The sequence below is a fragment of the Triticum urartu genome, chromosome 6A, assembly GCF_056163025.1.
Source record: "Triticum urartu cultivar PI428250 chromosome 6A, HENAU_Tu73, whole genome shotgun sequence".
Lineage (NCBI taxonomy): Eukaryota > Viridiplantae > Streptophyta > Magnoliopsida > Poales > Poaceae > Triticum > Triticum urartu.
The window spans coordinates 74,708,400-74,721,010 of record NC_141878.1 but is presented as its reverse complement, the minus strand read 5'-3'; the positions used below and the strand labels follow the sequence as shown (position 1 = coordinate 74,721,010).

Below are 12,611 nucleotides of genomic sequence, written 5' to 3'. Positions count from 1 at the left end.
GTCTTAAGGTGTTATTCTAGTACGAACTCTAGGGCTGTTTGTGACACTTATAGGAATAGACCAACGGATTGATTGGAAAGAATAACTTTGAGGTGGTTTTGTACTCTACCATAATCTGTTCGTTCGTTCTCCTCTATTAGTGACTTTGGAGTGACTCTTTGTTGCATGTTGAGGGATAGTTATGTGATCCAATTATGATATTATTGTTGAGAGGACTTGCTCTAGCGAAAGTATGAACCCTAGGCCTTGTTTCCTAGCATTGCAATACTGTTTACGCTCACTTTTATCATTTGCTACCTTGCTGTTTTTATATTTTCAGATTACAAATACCTTTATCTACTATCCATATTGCACTTGTATCACCATCTCTTCGCCGAACTAGTGCACCTATACAATTTACCATTGTATTGGGTGTGTTGGGGACATAAGAGACTCTTTGTTATTTGGTTGCAGGGTTGCTTGGGAGAGACCATCTTCATCCTACGCCTCCTACGGATTGATAAACCTTAGGTCATCCACTTGAGGGAAATTTGCTACTGTCCTACAAACCTCTGCACTTGGAGGCCCAACAACATCTACAAGAAGAAGGTTGTGTAGTAGACATCGGGAGATCTGACGCCGAACTGCCGGATTCTTCCCGGGCAACGGACTCCGAACCGCCTGCGCCCGTGCCTATCGAATCCAACTGGGCGCCGATCATGGAGTTCACCTCCGCGGATATCCTTCAGCACTCGCCCTTTGGCGACATACTGAACTCATTAAGGTCTCTCTCCTTGTCAGGAGAGTCTTGGCCGAACTATGGCCGGCCAGATCGGGATGCGGACGACGAAGAAATTCACCGCCCACCCACCACCCACTTAGTAGCCACTGTCGACGATTTGACCGACATGCTCGCTTTCGACCCCGAAGACATCGACGGTATGGATGACGATGCAGGAGAGGAACAGGAGCCACTGCCCACAAGGCACTGGACGCCCACTTCATCATATGATGTATACATGATGGACACACCCAAAGAAAACGACGACGAGGAATGGAAGGACGCAGCGAAGGATCGTTCCCTCGAGAAGCAGTCAAAGCGGCGGCGTAAGCGCCACTCCAAATCCCTCCTCGGCAGAAACAGCGGTCATATAGACCCAGCGATAGAGCAGGGTGAGCCAGCAGACGACAAACACGGCATTGAACCACCGTCCGACCACGGCAACACGGAGAATCAAACCGAACAACCCGACTCCGGCGAAGATAACAGTCCGGATGACATCACATCGGACAGGCACCCGGAGCAATAGAATACCCATCAAAGGCTTGTTGCCACTGCGAGGAGTCTGAAAAAGAAGAAGCAAAGGCTCAGGGCTACACAAGACACACTCAGAATTAGATGGAGTGAAGTACTCAACACTGCAGCAAAGTACGGCGGTAGTCGCCACACAAAGAGCTACCCGAAGCGAAAGCTGCTACCTGAATTCGATGAGGAGGCCTTAGATCCCCCGCAATCAAAAAACAAAACAGCCATCCAGTCGGATAGACGACCTCGTGGCCAACATAGAGCGGCAAACGACGCCGCACACAAGCCAGTACGTGACCCATGTGAGGGCTCGCATCAAAAGAACGGCGTAACCAGATCCATCTACGGGCCAAGCAAGCGCGCTCTAGCACGCAATGCAACACAACAAAAATCGGAACATGACGGTACACCCAAATACAGGGGTGCCGCACACCCCCTATGTTTCACCGATGAGGTGCTGGACCATGAATTTCCAGAGGGATTCAAACCCGTAAACATAGAGGCGTATGACGGAACGACAGACCCTGGGGTCTGGATTGAGGACTACATCCTCCATATCCACATGGCTCGAGGAGACGATCTCCACGCCATCAAGTACTTACCCCTCAAGCTCAAAGGGCCAGCTCGACACTGGCTTAAAAGCCTCCCCGAAAACTCCATTGGAAGCTGGGAAGAGCTCGAGGACGCTTTTCGGGCAAATTTTCAAGGGACCTATGTCCGACCACCGGATGCAGACGATTTAAGTCATATAACTCAACAGCCCGGAGAGTCAGCCCGAAAGCTTTGGAACAAGTTTCTCACTAAAAAGAACCAAATAGTCGACTGTCCAGACGCCAAAGCCTTAGCAGCTTTCAAGCACAACATTCGAGACGAATGGCTTGCCAGACACCTCGGCCAAGAAAAGCCGAGAACAATGGCAGCATTAACAAGCCTCATGACCCGCTTTTACACGGGCGAGGACAACTGGTTAGCCCGATGCAACACCAGCGACCCAAGTACATCCGAAGTCAGGGACGGAAACGGGAAGCCATGACGTAGAAAAAACAAGCGCCAGAATAAACAAGACAGCCCGAAGAGCACGACGGTAAACGCCGGATTCAGAAGCTCTCGGCCAGGTCAGCAAAAGCTGCCCTCCAAAGGCAACAGAGACGAACTGTCCAGCCTGAACAAGATTCTGGACAAACTATGTCAGATCCACAACACCCCCGATAAACCTGCAAATCATACCCATAGAGAATGTTGGGTCTTCAAGCAGTCCGGCAAACTCAACGTCGAACACAAGGGGCAGGATACACCAAGCAAAGACGAGGACAAGCCTCGCAAGCAAAGAACTGGGGAACAGAAGAAATTCCCACCAGAAGTCAAAACAGTAAACGTGTTACACGTGATGAAGGGGAGAAACAAAGCGGCATTCCTAGAGACACATGCCCCAGGGCCTATCACCACGGAGTTCTGCCACTGGTCGTCCAAACCGATCACCTTTGACCATCGGGATTACTCGGCAAGTATCCGGCATGCAGGATGGGCTGCCTTGGTGTTAGACCCGATAATTGACGGATACCACTTCACACGAGTCCTGATGGACGGCGGCAGTAGTTTAAACCTGATATATCAGGACACAGTCCGCAAAATGGGGATAGACCCAACAAAAATCAGCCATAGCAATACTACCTTTAAAGGAGTAACGCCAGGCCCAGAAGCCCATTATACGGGCTCCCTGCTACTAGAGGTTATATTCGGCTTTCCCGATAACTTCCGCAGCGAAAAGTTAACCTTCCACATTGCTCCGTTCCAAAGTGGCTATCAAGCACTACTCGGATGTGAAGCTTTCGCTCGCTTTAATGCAATACCACATTATGCTTCTCTCATGCTTAAGGTGCCCGGTCCACGTGGCATCATTACAGTAAATGGAAATATTGAGCGCTCCTTGCGCGCAGAAGACCGTGCGGCTGCCTTGGCAGCCGCACACTAGACGGCCTCACCAACTAGAGCATCTGACAGGTCGTTAAGACCACGGAGACGGTTAGACGAGTCCAGTGTAGCTATATATAATTGATACAGGTTTGATGGCTATACCCCTACAACAATACAAGGGGCTCAACGCGTGTGAACAAGTGACAATTAGGCTCAACTTTACTCATCTGGAACTATACATGGTTTATTTAGTATAACCTACCTTTTGCACGACAACTTTTCAACTAAGTTCCTCTCTTTTTCAGATGACCATCGTGCTACACCCGTCCAGGATACAACAGAACGGAGACACAGGCGCGGACGTGCAGCAGGGACCCGTTCCAAGGATTCTTTTTAGATTAAGACCCTGCGTAAACCTTTTTTACTGTCTCTTGTTGATACACATCCCCCGGATTCTCAGTACAACTGAGAAGGATGCTGACGTATTGGCATGTGGCCACATCAGAATATTGCACGTACCTGGACACCAGGGGCTTATTACAAAGGGCATTGTTTAGCCCGGTTTACATCATAAAGACCGAATACCTTAGGGAGTGTTCGACGTCGCGAGTTTGGCCTTATATGCATCAGCTCCGAATCATGTCTTTGGTCAAATGTTGAATTTGCCCGGCTCCTGTGTTTTGCTACCTTACGTTCCGCTCTATCGGCTAGGGTGGCACCAGGAGAACTACTGCGATTGTGCCCTGGTTCATTCGGACGAGCACCTCAGTAGAGAAAGCCGAAAACTGACTGTCATGATATAGCGTGAGACTGGTCAACCACTCAATGACCTAGCGGAATCTTCGGGATTCCTCCGCCTTAATGAAGGGCCGTTTCCCAGCCAGGCATGTAAGCGCCCCGAATTCGGATGAGCGCGGAGCCACCAGGGGCTATATAGTAGCTCCACTGTCAAACTCCTCTGGCTAAGTGAAAGTGTTAAAGCATCATAGTCCGATTTCCTAGTTCGCTACGCTATCACCTCCTTAATGGACCAAGACGTTGGATCAAGTGTGAACATGCGTCTTCTGCGAGCACCCCCGCATTATATGCATGGGGGCTGAAGCCGACGACTGCCATCTTTCAGGTTATATACATATACACATAAACGGCTGCACAGGAGGCATCATAGTACTTTCGGGCAAAAGTATAAAAAACAGCCTTGATAAACTCAATAAAACATTGTTTTTCAATGGGAATACATGTCATTAGAACATAATATTCTTCAAGCACTGCGCTTCTATCGAACGAGCGCCCTCAAGAACTTCTCGAAAGTAGTGCTCGGCAGGTACTCGACTCTCGTCCGAATCTTGGGCTGCAATGGCGGTGGCCTCCATCTCCGCCCAGTATGTCTTCACACAGGCAAGGGCCATCCGCGCACCCTCTACGCACGCCGACCTCTTCATCGCGTTGATGTGCGGCACCGCACCAAGGAACTGCTGCACCAAACTAAAATAACTGTTCGGCTTTGGCCTTTCCGGCCACAGATGATCCACAACAGACCTCATGGCGAGTCTGGACAATCTATTCAGCTCGGACCATTCGGCCAACCGATGAGTCAATGGAAGCGGACGCTCTGGAACGTTAAATTGTGACCAGAACAGCTTTTCCACTTCGCGATCTTTTTGATCTCGGAAGTATTCGGCCGCATCGGTAGCACTCGCCGCTAAGTCCAGATATGCGTCCGCAGAACTCCAAAGCTGGTCCAAAGGGGCGTACCGAGGATCTCCAAACCTCATCCGTAGCATAAAGGGCTTCCTAGTCGCGATATCCCCGGCTTGACGCAGCTCCTCCTTCATCGCTCTCATTGCAGAGCGGGTGTCTTTGGTCGCCATCGTGGCCTTCTCCAGGTGTGTCCTCTTCCCTCGATCTTCCTTTTCAAGAAGCTCGTAACGGTCAACGGCGTTCTTCAATTCCACAGCCATCCTGGCTATTTCCTCCTTGCTTTGGCAGTGAGCAGCCTGTTCGGCTTTCAGCTCCTCGATTGCCTTTAGGGCAGCCGCATCGCTTTTCCTGGCTTGTTCTTTGGCTCGGGCAAGTTCCGCCCGAAGGTTCTCCACGGCCGCAGCTTCATCTGCATTCACACACATGTTATAGATACTGGCATCATGCTCCTCTTCCCATGTGTCACTGGAGGAATCACATACCCTGTGCCTCATCAAGTCGCTTGTTGACAAGTAAGATGTCGGCGTCTGCCACGTCAAGCTGCCGCTTTAGCTCGGCAAACTCATCAGTCCGGTTGGCCACCGGACCCTCCGCCACCTGCATATTAAGGCGGCACAATTATTCCTGGGACTATGATCCTCTGTGCGTTGTCGCCTTCGACAGCACCCAGAGTCTTAGCGGCTACTATCTACACAGGGCACATCTAAAAATGTGCGGTACTGTCAAAAATGTACATCATTTCGCGTACCTCAAAAACCGTCAGTAGACTCATAAAGGCTTCATGCAACCCGCTTTCGGCGGACGAAATCCTTTCAATCACTGTACCCATCAACGTGCGGTGCTCTTCTGAGATAGCCGCTTGCTCTAGCAGATCCCTCAGTACGTCCGGCCGTACACCAGACGGTGTCGGACTCTTTCGATTGCCATCTTCAAGAGCCGGATACTGAGGACTTCGGGTGGCCATAGGATTACCTTTTGGCCTTGCCGTATCAGGAGAAACCCTCCGCGACGACACCTCGGGGTCGCCCGCCTCATGAGGCGGTATGGCAGGGGGAGGCGTTTCGCTCTCCATCATCTCTGGAAGAAGATCCCCTGAAGACGAGCTCTACTGAGAAGGGCTAAGATCCGAACTGCAAGATAAATGCTTCGGTTATTTTCCTCAGAAGTAAGGCGAGATATTTTTGTTAGTAAGTACTCTTTTACTTACAGCTCGGTGGAGGGCTGATCCCCTTGAGGGCATAGTGCGGCCGGGGTATCCCCCAGGGCAGGACCCTCCGGCGAAGATTTCTTTGCCCGTTTGGAGATCATGGTCTCTGAGTCCTCAGAGGCGTTCCTCTTCCTTCCCTGGGGAGAGGAAGTTTCAGTTCCTCCTCCTCGGTTAACCTCCTTCACGGAGGCGCTAGCCTCCTTGTCCCCCCCCCTTTATCTTCTCCTAAGGGCGCTTGATAAGGCGCGATCTCCAGCATCCTGGTTAGCACGGGATTTGGTGATGTCTCAGGGAGGGGGCCGGACACCTGATCAACTTTGCCTTCGCAATCTAATCCTGGTCAAAGAGCGGCTTTTTTAGGGCGACGTTGCGATAAACAAACGGACAGTGTGTTCGGATGCGGGGCTACTTACTTGGGTATCCGAGCGATTGCAGCTCAGACCTGCATCCTCAGTGATGTCCGGACACATTATTTGTGGTCCGAAGAACAATTTGTACATCTCCTCCGGTGTGATGCCAAGGAAGTGTTGAATAGCTCGCGGTCCTTCCGGGTTGAATTCCCACATGCGAAGGGGCCGGCGTTTGCAAGGCTGGACTCGACGAACTATCATAACTTGCACTACCATAACCAGACTAAAATCTCTCTCAAAGAGATCTCGGATACGGCTTTGCAGTATTGGCACGTCCTTGGCTGGACCCTAGCTCAGCCCCCTGCTGATCCATGACGTCAGTTGTGGTGGGGGCCTGAGCGAAAGGTGGGGGTAGCTACCCACTTGGCACTTCGGGGAGCTGTGATGTAGAACCACTCCCGCTGCCACAATCCGGACACCTCTGGGAAGCTACCCTCAGGCCATGGAGCGTCAGCAATTTTGCTTATTAAAGCGCCTCCGCACGCTGCGTGCTGCCCCTCGATCATCTTCGGCTTCACATCGAAGATCTTGAGCCACAGGCCGAAGTGAGGGGTAATGCGGAGGAAGGCCTCACATACGACAATAAATGATGAAATGTGAAGAAGGGAATCCGAGGCCAGATCGTGAAAATCTAGCCCATAATAGAACATAATACCCCTAACAAAGGGATCCAGAGCGAGGCCTAGTCCTCGGAGGAAGTGGGAGACGAACACGATGCTCTCGTTGGGTTCGAGAGTAGGGACGACCTGCCCTCGGGTGGGCAGCCGATGCGAAATTTCGACGGTCAGATATCTGGCCTCTCTCAACCTCTTGATGTCCTCCTCCGTGACGGAGGAAGGCATCCACCAACCTTGGAGGTTGGATCCGGACATAGTTGAAGGTCCGAAGCACCTGACCTGAGTTTTGGGTGTTAGAACTCGAGGCGGGGGAAGGATTTGATTGAGCATGAGAGGGAAAAAAGAAAAAGCCTTGTCCCCTTTATAAAGAGGGTGAATATCAAGCGTCCTCCTCGTGGCCGTTTGGGACTTGCCTAAGATCTAGGAGTCCTACCAATAGGCACGGTTGGGTTACCCACGTCCGTATTGATGAGAATCCCGTAATAAAGGGGACACGATCTCTACTTCGACAAGACGTGCCAAGGAAACCGCTCGCGAAACACACTGAGATTGGTTATGAAAAATGATTTGAATAAAGACCTGTTGTGGTGTGATGTCACACTACGCGGTACGTCAGCAGATTAGATTTATGAAAATATTATTCTCTCTACGGTGGTATGTGGAACTTGTTTTGCAGAGCCGGACACGATCCTCGTGTTCAAAATCTTCTATGAAGTATTCGGAGGAGGAACCCGCCTTGCAATGCCGAAGACAATCTGCGCGTCGGACTCATCGTCATTGAAGTCTGGTTCAGGGGCTACTGAGGGAGTCCTGGATTAGGGGGTATCCGGACAGCCGGACTATATCCTTTGGCCGGACTGTTGGACTATGAAGATACAAGATTGAAGACTTTGTCTCGTGTCCGGATGGGACTCTCCTTGGCGTGGAAGGCAAGCTTGGCAGTACGGATATGTAGATCTCCTTCCTTGTAACCGACTCTGTGTAACCCTAGCCCCCTCCGTGTCTATATAAACCGGAGGGTTTAGTCCGTAGGACCAACAACAACAATCATACCATAGGCTAGCTTCTAGGGTTTAGCCTCTTCGATCTCGTGGTAGATCAACTCTTGTAATACTCATATCATCAAGATCAATCAAGCAGGAGTAGGGTTTTACCTCCATCGAGAGGGCCCGAACCTGGGTAAAAACATCGTGTCCCCCGTCTCCTGTTACCATCCGCCTAGACGCACAGTTCGGGACCCCCTACCCAAGATCCGCCGGTTTTGACACCGACAATGTGCTACAACAGTTTCAGATTCATAACCATGAAAAGGATCAGATTCAACCAAAGTAATTATATCAGGATCAATAGAGAATTCATAATCCTTATCAGTAACACAGATAGGTGAAGTAGCAAAAGCAGGGTCAGGTTTCATTCTAGCATTTAGAGATTTCTTATTCCATTTAGCTAATAACCTCTTTAGTTTGTTTCTATCTTTGCAAGCTAAAATAGCTAAAGAAGCTTCTTGATCAAAAACATAACCCTTAGGAATAACAAGTGATTCTTCATCATCACTTTCATCAGTATTATCAGATTCAATATTTTCAATTTCTCTAGCCCTAGCAAGTTGTTCATCAAGAAATTTACCAAGTGGCACAGTAGTATCAAGCATAGAAGTATTTTCATCATAGGTATCATGCATAGCAGAAGTAGCATCATCAATAACATGCGACATATCAGAACGAATAGCAGAAGCAGTTTTAGGTGTCGCAAGCTTACTCAAAACAGAAGGTGAATCAAGTGCAGAGCTAGATGGCAGTTCCTTGCCTCCCCTCGTAGTTGAGGGATAAATCTTGGTTCTTGGATCTTTCAAGTTCTTCATAATGATAAGCAGATATAAATCCCAAATGACTCAAAGAATAGAGCTATGCTCCCCGGAAACGGCGCCAAAAAATGGTCTTGATAACCCACAAGTATAGGGGATCGCAACAGTTTTCGAGGGTAGAGTATTCAACCCAAATTTATTGATTCGACACAAGGGGAGCCAAAGAATATTCTCAAGTATTAGCAGCTGAGTTGTCAATTCAACCACACCTGGAAACTTAATATCTACAACAAAGTGTTTAGTAGCAAAGTAATATGATAGTAGTGGTAACGGTAGCAAAAGGTAATAGTAGCAAAAGTAGTGTTTTTGGTATTTTGTAGTGATGATAGCAATAGCAACGGAAAAGTAAATAAGCGAAGAACAATATATGGAAAGCTCGTAGGCAATGGATCGGTGATGGAGAATTATGCTGGATGCGGTTCATCATGTAACAGTCATAACCTAGGGTGACACAGAACTAGCTCCAATTCATTGATATAATGTAGGCATGTATTCCGAATATAGTCATACGTGCTTATGGAAAAGAACTTGCATGACATCTTTTGTCCTACCCTCCCGTGGCAGCGGGGTCCTTACGAAAACTAAGGGATATTAAGTCCTCCTTTTAATAGAGATCCGGAACAAAGCATTAACACATAGTGAATACATGAACTCCTCAAACTACAGTCATCACCGGTAAGTATCTCGATTATTGTCACTTCGGGGTTAACGGATCATAACACATAATAGGTGACTATAGACTTGCAAGATAGGATCAAGAACACTCATATATTGATGAAAACATAATAGGTTCAGATCTGAAATCATGGCACTCGGGCCCTAGTGACAAGCATTAAGCATAGCAAAGTCATAGCAACATCAATCTCAGAACATAATGGATACTAGGGATCAAACCCTAACAAAACTAACTCGATTACATGATAAATCCCATCCAAACCATCACCGTCCAGCAAGCCTACGATGGAATTACTCACACACAGCGGTGAGCATCATGAAATTGGTGATGGAGGATGGTTGATGATGACGATGGCGACGGATTCCTCTCTCCGGAGCCCCGAACGGACTCCAGATCAGCCCTCCCGAGAGGTTTTAGGGCTTGGCGTCGGCTCCATATCGTAAAACGTGATGAATTCTTCTCTCTGGTTTTTTTCTCCCTGAAACGCAATATATGGAGTTGGAGTTGGAGTCGGAGAGGCATCAGGGGGGCCCACGAGGTAGGGGGCACGCCCTAGGGGGGCAGGCGCGCCCCCACCCTCGTGGACAGGTGGTGGGCCCCCTGGCCTTCATCTTTTGCAGGTATTTATCATATTTTCTGAAAAGTTGCTCTGTGAAGTTTCAGGTCATTCCGAGAACGTTTGTTTCTGCACATAAATAACACCATGGTAATTCTGCTGAAAACAACGTCAGTCTGGGCTAGCTCCATTCAAATCATGCAAGTTAGAGTCCAAAACAAGGGCAAAAGTGTTTGGAAAAGTAGATACAACGGAGACGTATCAGGTATTGAGATACCGACGATCGAATCTCGGGCAAGTAACATACCGATGACAAAGGGAACAACGTATGTTGTTATGCAGTTTGACCGATAAAGATCTTCGTAGAATATGTAGGAACCAATATGAGCATCCAGGTTCCGCTATTGGTTATTGACCGGAGATGAGTCTCGGTCATGTCTACAAAGTTCTCGAACCCGTAGGGTCCGCACGCTTAACATTCTGTGATGATTTGTATTATGAGTTATGTGATTTGATGACCAAAGTTTGTTCGGAGTCCCGGATGAGATCGGGGACATGACGAGGAGTCTCTAAATGGTCGAGATGTAAAGATCGATATATTGGAAGGCTATGTTCAGACATTGGAAAGGTTCCGAGTGATTCGGATATTTTTCGGAGTACCAAAGAGTTACGGGAATTCGTATTGGGCCTTAATGGGCCATACGGGAAAGGAGAGAAAGGCCTCAAGGGTGGCCGCACCCGTTCCCCATGGACTGGTCCGAATTGGACTAGGGAAAGGGGGCGCCCCCTTCCTTCCTTCTCGTTCTCCCTTCCCTTTTTCCTATTTCATGTGGGAGGTGGAATCGAGTCCTAGTAGGACTCCACACTTTGGACGCGCCCTATGAGGGTTGGCCTCCTCCTCCCTCCATCCTTTATATACGTGGCCAGGGGGCACCCCGTAGACACACAAGTTGATCATTGATCCCTTAGCCGTGTGTGGTGCCCCCCTCCACCATAATCCACCTCTGTCATATCGTAGTGGTGCTTAGGCGAAGCCCTGTTCCGGTAGCATCATCATCACCGTCATCACGCTGTCGTGCTGATGAAGCTCTCCCTCGACACTCTGTTGGATCGTCAATTCGTGGGACGTCACCGAGCCGAACGTGTGCAGATCGCGGAGGTGCCGTACTTTCGGTACTAGGATCAGTCGATCGTGAAGATATACGACTACATCAACCGCATTGTCATAACGCTTCCGCTTACGCTCTACGAGGGTACATGGACTACACTCTTCCCTTCTCATTGCTATGCATCACCATGATTTTGCGTGTGCGTATGATTTTTTTTTTTGAAATTACTGCGTTACCCAATAAAAACTCAGTGACCATGTCAACTGGATCATTACCTATCAAGAACTTCGAGCTTGAGGAGAGGAAACTTGAGAAGATGGCCACATTTTGGATAGATGAAATCTATTCCTTCCGTCCCATATTAAGTGTTATTCAAATGGATATATTTAGCACTAAAATACAACTATATGCATCCGCCTGAGCGACGACACTTAATATGGGCCGGAGAAGTAAAAACTTATTAACATCTTTCATATTGTTGAACATCTTTCGATGAGTGCTTTTGGATCTAAGTGTATGGTTGAATTATTATTAATTTAGATACATTTGTTAGGGTGACCAGAGACGGTCATTTGGTCTAATTTTATTCATTCTTTAGAAAAGGAAGGGACATTTGGTGACTATGGTTGAATGGTCTTCACCCATATTTTTGTCTGTAGACATGTCCAGGTGTGTCTATGGATACTTGGTGATGTCTGTTTCGATGGACCGCTTTGGAGTTTCAGTTTGTTCACCCAGACCTGATCATATGAGTTGTGCTTTTAAGGTCGACCCGTGGGCATGAATTTTTGGCCCGACACAACATGCGAATAAAAGAGACGGACCAACCTTCGTCCCTCCATAAAACAAGGTTGATCGGAATTTCCTAACGGACGCTCGCTGCGTCGAGTTGTCCAGGCTTCGCACAGAGAGGCGAGCGACTAGCGATCAAGATGGGCCGGCCTAGTTAGGAGATAGCGCTGGCGCTACAGCTTCCGGTTTTGGGAACCTTCTGGAGGGTTCCTGAACGGTTTTGGGAACCTTCTAGAAGGTTCTTGAACCGGGTTTTCACTGGTTTTTTCTGTTTGCTTTTTCTTTGTTATTTTTCCTGTTTTTCTTTTTCTTTCTTCGCTTTTCTGTTTCTTTATTTCATCTTTCAATTCCTTTTTCTTCTCTTTTTATTTTCTTTTTGTTCACGTTTCAAATTATGTTTGAGAGTTTCAAAACATCTTCCCATTACAAAATTGTTCTCCATTTCAAATTCGCGCTTCCAAATTTGTTCTCAACATTCAA

General features: G+C 48.3%; 1 pseudogene; it reads right to left on the bottom strand.

Annotated features, from left to right (window-relative positions):
* Window positions 1-5,503, bottom strand: part of LOC147964030 (uncharacterized) — a 35,947-nt pseudogene extending 30,444 nt beyond the window's left edge.
* Window positions 5,504-12,611: the final 7,108 nt, after the last annotated feature.